Here is a 7111-nt window from a genome sequence, read left to right on the forward strand (position 1 = left end):
TTTCCAAATTTGCTGGCATATTGAGTGTAGCACTCTCACAGCATCATCTTTTAGGATTTGAAATAGCTCAACTGGAATTCCATCACCTCCACTAGCTTTGTTTGTAGTGATGCTTCCTAAGGCCCACTTGACTTCACATTCCAGGATGTCTGGCCCTAGGTGAGTGATCACGCCATTGTGATTATCTGGGTCATGAAGATCTTTTTTGTGCAGTTCTTATGTGTATTCTTGCCATCTCTTCTTAATATCTTCTGCTGCTGTTAGGTTCATACCATTTCTGTCCTTTATTGAGCCCATCTTTGCATGAAATGTTCCCTTGGTATCTCTAATTTTCTTGAAGAGATATCTAGTTTTTCCCTTTCTATTGTTTTCCTCTATTTCTTTGCATTGATTAGTGAGGAAGGCTTTCTTATCTCTCCTTGCTATTCTTTGGAACTCTGCATTCAAATGTGTATAACTTTCCTTTTCTCCTTTGCCTTTTGCTTCTCTTCTTCTCACAACTCTTTGTAAAGCCTCCTCAGACAACCATTTTGCCTTTTTGCATTTCTTTTTCTTGGGGGTGATCTTGATCACTGCCTCCTGTACAATGTCATGAAACTCCATCCATAATTCTTCAGGCACTCTATCAGATCTAATCCCTTGAATCTATTTGTCACTTCCACTGTATAATAGTAAAGGATTTGATTTAGGTCATATCTGATTGGTCTAGCGGTTTTCCCTAGTTTCTTCAATTTGAGCCTAAATTTGGCAATAAGGAGTCACTTCATGGCAAATAGATGGGGGGAGGAGGAAACAGTGACAGATTTTATTTTCTTGGGCTCCAAAATCACTGCAGACAGTGACTTCAGGCATGAAATTAAAAGATGCTTGCTTCTTGGAAGAAAAGCTGACAAACCTAGAAAGCGTACTCAAAAGCAGAGACATTACTTTGCTGACAAAGGTCCATATAGTCAAAGGTATGGTTTTTCCAGTAATCATGTATGGATGTGAGAGTTGAAACATAAAGAAGTCTGAGTGTTGAAGAACTGATGCTTTTGATCTGTGGTACTGCAGAAGACTCTTGCGAGTCCCTTGAACACCAAGGAGATCAAACCAGACAATCCTAAAGGAAATCAACTCTGAATATTCATTGGAAGGAATGATGCTGAAGCCGAAGCTCCAATATTTTGGCCACCTGATGCCAAGAGCTGACTCACTGGAAAAGACCCTGATGCTGGGAAAGCTTGTGGGCAAGAGGAGAAGCAGGCAACAGAGGATGAAATGGTTAGATGGCATCACTGACTCAATGGACATGAGTTTGAGCAAGCTCAGGGAGATAGTGAAGGACAGGGAAGCCTGGTGTGCTGCAGTCCATGGAGTTGCAAAGAGTTGGATAGGACTTAGTGACTGAACAGCAACAATAACATACAGTCACAACATCTTTAATGTATCACCCAGAAGTATAAAATGATCTTTGATTTATTTCTTCAAACAATACATTTGAAATCAAATCTTCAACATGACCCTCCTGTAAGACAAGAAAAAATAATAAGTAATGCATATTTTTAAAATAGGCATACAAATGCTGGCTCTGCACTTACTTAATTTCTTTGTGTCTCAGATCTTTAAAAAGGAATAATGAAAGAAATAGCATCATATGGTTGCCTGAGTCTCAAATGCATTAATATATATAAACTTTGAAGAGCACTTTTATATAAATGCCAATCATTATTATTACATTATTGGGTATTGGCAGATTAAAATTAATGAAATAACCTTGAAACTGAGCAGGGCCCTGTGGGGCTCCCAGGCACGGAGGCCTTTCTGTCCCCCATTTTTGTAGGCAAGACTCCAACCTCCATGACCTTCCTGGAGTTCCAAAGGGCAGATTAGAATAGTTGCCAAAGGCAGATTAGAATAATCAAAGGAGAAACAGTCAAGGAATCACCTGAGGCAAGGTTAAAGGGATCAGAGACTAGCAGACTCATCAAGTCTAGGAGACTGATCACCTGAGACAAGATTAAGGGCAAACAAGCCCTGCTCACACCCTAATCTTGTCAGAGACTAAATCTTTGACCCAGTGTCATAAAAATTCTCATTTAGTTCTCTGGGGCTGAGACACAGTTTTTCAAGGCAGAAATCTGGTGTGTCTCCTCCCTTTGACTGGCAAAGCAACAAAGGTATCCTTTCCTACTTCACCCATAACTCTGTCCCTGGGATTTGATTCGGCACTGGTGTACAGAGAAGCCAAGTTTCTGGTAGTAACCCTTGTGAAGCTCACGGTACAGTGCCTGACACATAGAAAGTGCTAAATAAATGTTGGCTAACATTATAAATAGATATTTCTATGATTTCCTATGAAGCCCACTCCTTTACTAGGTATGTCTTATCTTTCTGCACAACTTGGACATATGAAGAATAAGTTATCATAATAAGCATTGATTTTTTTTTTGACATTTACCCTTCAACCAAGCAACTCATTTTTGAGGCCTTTTGTCTACTTTTCCAACATGGTAGCCTATGGTCACTTAAGGTTACTGAGCACTTGAAATGTAGCTTGTACAAAATAAAATGAGCTATAATCATAAAATACACACCAATTTCCAAAGTCTTAGTATGAAAAAAATGAGAATTTCATTAATAATTTTGTATTGATCACATGTTCAAATCATTATATTTTCAATGTATTGGATTAAACAAATATATCATTAAAGTCAATTTTAATTGTATCTTTTTTTAACGTGACTACTAGAAAACACCTTAACAGACACTTCACCAGAGAAGATACACAGATGGCAAATAAGCACACAGAAAAATGCTCCACCTCATATGTCATTGTAATGTGCTTAGTCGCTCAGTCATGTTGAACGCTTTGCGACTCATATGTCTTTAGAGAAATGCAAATTAATGCAATTTTGTGTGTGTCTTAGTGGCTCAGTTGTGGCCAACTCTTTGCAACCCCCTGGACTGTAGCCTGCCAGGCTCTTCTGTCCATGAAATTCTCCAGGCAAGAATACTCGAGTGGCTTGCCATTCCCTTCTTCAGAGGACCTTCCTGACCCAGGAATTAAAACCAGGTCTGCTGCATTGCAAGCAGATTCTTTTACAGTCTGAGCCATCAGGGAAGCCCACAACAATTATAAGATACCATTATATACCAATTTGCATTTTTTTTTCAATTTGCATTTTTTTCCCCAAGAAAAAGAAATGCAAAAAAGCAAAATGGCTCTCTGAGGAGGCCTTACAAATAGCTGTGAAAAGAAGAGAAGCAAAAGGCAAAGGAGAAAAGGAAAGTTATACCCATTTGAATGCAGAGTTCCAAAGAATAGCAAGGAGAGATAAGAAAGCCTTCCTCAACCAGATCTGAAAGAGACACATGCACCCCAATGTTCATCGCAGCACTGTTTATAATAGCCAGGACATGGAAGCAACCTAGATGCCCATCAGCAGATGAATGGATAAGGAAGCTGTGGTACATATACACCATGGAATATTACTCAGCCATTAAAAAGAATTCATTTGAACCAGTCCTAATGAGATGGATGAAGCTGGAGCCCATTATACAGAGTGAAGTAAGCCAGAAAGATAAAGAACATTACAGCATACTAACACATATATATGGAATTTAGAAAGATGGTAACGATAACCCTATATGTAAAACAGAAAAAGAGACACAGAAATACAGAACAGACTTTTGAACTCTGTGGGAGAATGTGAGGGTGGATATTTTCAAAAGAACACGCATGTATACTATCTATGGTGAAACAGATCACCAGCCCAGGTGGGATGCATGAGACAAGTGCTCCGGCCTGGTGCACTGGGAAGACCCAGAGGAATCGGGTGGAGAGGGAGGTGGGAGGGGGGATCGGGATTGGGAATACATGTAAATCCATGGCTGATTCATATCAATGTATGACAAAACCCACTGGAAAAAAAAAATAATAATTAAAAAAAAATAAATAAATAAAATAAAATAAAATGGATAATGACAAGGACCTATTGTATAGCAATGTGGAACTCTGTTCAAATTTATGTGGCAGCCTGGATGGGAGGGGAATTTGGGGGAGAATAGATATATGTATAGCTGAGTCCCTTCAACATTCACCTGAAACTATCACAACATTATTAATCAGCTGTACCCCAATACAAAATAATAAGTTCAAGGTGTGTGGGGTGGGGGGAAGACTGCAAAAAAAAATAAAATAAAATTGAAAAAAAAAAAAAAAGAAAGCCTTCCTCACTAATCAATGCAAAGAAATAGAGGAAAACAATAGAAAGGGAAAGACTAGATATCTCTTCAAGAAAATTAGAGATCCCAAGGGAACATTTCATGCAAAGATGGGCTCAATAAAGGACAGAAATGGTATGGACCTAACAGAAGCAGAAGATATTAAGAAGAGATGGCAAGAATACACATAAGAACTGCACAAAAAAGATCTTCATGACCCAGATAGTCACGATGGTGTGATCACTCACCTAGAGCCAGACATCCTGGAATGTGAAGTCAAGTGGGCCTTAGGAAGCATCACTACAAACAAAGCTAGTGGAGGTGATGGAATTCCAGTTGAGCTATTTCAAATCCTGAAAGATGATGCTGTGAAAGTGCTGCACTCCATATGCCAGCAAATATGGAAAACTCAACAACTGCCACAGGACTGGAAAAGGTCAATTCTCATTCCAATCCCAAAGAAAGGCAATGCCAAAGAATGCTCAAACTACAGCAGAACTGCACTCATCTCACACGCTAGCAAAGTAATGCTCAAAATTCTCCAAGCCAGGCTTCAGCAATACGTGAACCATGAACTTCCAGATGTTCAAACTGGTTTTAGAAAAGGCAGAGGAACCAGAGATCAAATTGCCAACATCTGATGGATCATCGAAAAAGCAACAGAGTTCCAGAAAAACATCTACTTCTGCTTTATTGACTATGCCAAAACCTTTGACTGTGTGGAACACAATAAACTGTGGAAAATTCTGAAAGGGATGGGCATACCAGACCATCTGACCTACCTCTTGAGAAATCTGTATGCAGGTCAGGAAGCAACAGTTAGAACTGGACATGGAACAACAGACTGGTTCCAAATAGGAAAAGCAGTATATCAAGGCTGTATATTGTCACCCTGCTTATTTAACTTCTATGCAGAGTACCTCATGAGAAATGCTGGGCTGGATGAAGCACAAGCTGGAATCAAGATTGCTGGTAGAAGTATCAATAACCTCAGATATGCCGATGACACCAGCCTTATGGCAGAAAGTGAAGAAGAAGTAAAGAGCCTCTTGATGAAAGTGAAAGAAGAGAGTGAAAAAGTTGGCTTAAAGCTCCACATTCGGAAAACTAAGATCATGGCATCCGGTCCCATCACTTTACGGCAGATAGAATAGGAAACAGTGGAAACAGTGGCTGACTTTATTTTTCTGAGCTCCAAAATCACTGCAGATTATGATAACATAAATGAAATTAAAAGACGCTTACTCCTTGGAAGGAAAGTTATGCCCAACCTAGACAGCATATTAAAAAACAGAGACGTTACTTTGTCAACAAAGGCCTGTCCAGTCAAGGCTATGGTTTTTCCAGTGGTCATGTATGGATGTGAGAGTTGGACTATAAAGAAAGCTGAGCGCAAAGAATTGATGCTTTTGAACTATGGTGTTGGAGAAGACTCTTGAGAGTCCCTTGGACTGCAAAGAGATCCAACCAGTCCATCCTAAAGGAGATCAGTCGTGGGTGTTCATTGGAAGGACTGATGTTGAAGCTGAAACTGCAATACTTTGGCCACCTGATGTGAAGAGCTGACTCATTTGAAAAGACCCTGATGCTGGGAAAGGTTGAGGGCAGGAGGAAAAGGATTTGACAGAAGATGAGATGGTTGGATGGCATCACTGACTCAATAGACATGAGTTTGAGTAAACTCCAGGAGTTTGTGACGGACAGGGAGGCCTGGCGTGCTGTGGTTCATTGGGTCGCAAAGAGTAGAACCCTACTGAGTGACTGAACTGAACTGAACTAAATACACCAGTTGTTGTTGTTCAGTCACTCAGTTATGTCTGACTCTTGGGGACCATGGACTGCAGCACGCCAGGATTCCCTGTCCTTCATCTCCCAGAGCTTGCTCAAACTCATGTCCATTGAGTCAGTGATGCTATCCAACCATCTCGTCCTTTGTCATCCCCTTCTCCTCCTACCTTCTATCTTCCCCGGCATCAGGGTCTTTTCTAATGAGTCAATGGTTCATATTAGATGGCCAAAGTATTGGAGCTTCAGCTTCAGCATCAGTCTTCCAATGAATATTCAGGGTTGATTTCCTTTTGTTTTTTTTTGTTGTTGTTGATTTCCTTTTGGATTGACTGGTTTGATCTCCTTGAAGTCCAAGGGACTCTCAAGAGTCTTCCAAAACACCACAATTCTTCTCTGAGATCTGCTCTTACTAAAGTGGATCAGTGATGAAAGTAGCCAAATCTGAGCATCAGAAGACCACCCGGTGTACCTGATGCATGATCTCTGTAGTTCTGAGAAGCAAAATAATTTAAAATAAGGTGTGTGTGTGTGTGTGTGTGTGTGTGTGTGTGTGTGTGTGTTTGGGGATGTGTGTGTAAAGGTGACTGGATAATTAAGGGGCTTATTGGTGGGTAAGTGAGAGTTGGTTGTGGGTGTACATGTATGAAAGGCTGATCAGTTCTGAGCAATGATGAGAAGTTTTTACTGCAGAACTTTATATAACTATGAAGGTTTCTACACTTGATCTGAGCTCAAAAAAAAAGAAAAAAAAACCACCACAATTCAAAGACATAAATTCTTCAGCATTCCAACTCTCATATCCATACATGATCACTGGAAAAATCATACCTTTAGCTATATGGACCTTTTGTCAGCAAAGTAATGCCTCTGCTTTTGAATACACTGTGTAGGTTTGCCATAGCTTCTCTTCCAAGAAGCAAGTGTCTTTTAATTTCATGGCTGCTGTAACCACCACAGTGATTTTGGATCCCAAGAAAATAAAGTCCTTGGCTAAGAGGAGACTCTGCCTTGGGCCCGCCGGTGTAATAAACTGCACTCCACTAAAAAACAAAAAAAGAAGAAAATAAAGTCTTTCACTGTTTCCAGTGTTTCCCCATCTATTTACCGTGAAGTGATG

At 40.1% G+C, this 7111-nt stretch overlaps 2 non-coding genes across 2 annotated transcripts; both read left to right on the plus strand.

Moving 5' to 3' along the window:
- The first annotated feature begins 6411 nt into the window (after positions 1-6411).
- LOC122437528 lies at positions 6412-6491 on the plus strand. The gene has a single exon (XR_006268339.1). It is a non-coding gene; the product is annotated as a small nucleolar RNA U2-19 (small nucleolar RNA).
- Positions 6492-6656: 165 nt separating this feature from the next.
- LOC122437526 lies at positions 6657-6728 on the plus strand. Its single transcript, XR_006268338.1, has one exon. It is a non-coding gene; the product is annotated as a small nucleolar RNA U2-30 (small nucleolar RNA).
- The last annotated feature ends 383 nt before the right edge of the window (positions 6729-7111 follow it).

The sequence above is a fragment of the Cervus canadensis genome, chromosome 2 (genome assembly GCF_019320065.1).
Source record: "Cervus canadensis isolate Bull #8, Minnesota chromosome 2, ASM1932006v1, whole genome shotgun sequence".
Classification (NCBI taxonomy): Eukaryota; Metazoa; Chordata; class Mammalia; order Artiodactyla; family Cervidae; genus Cervus; species Cervus canadensis.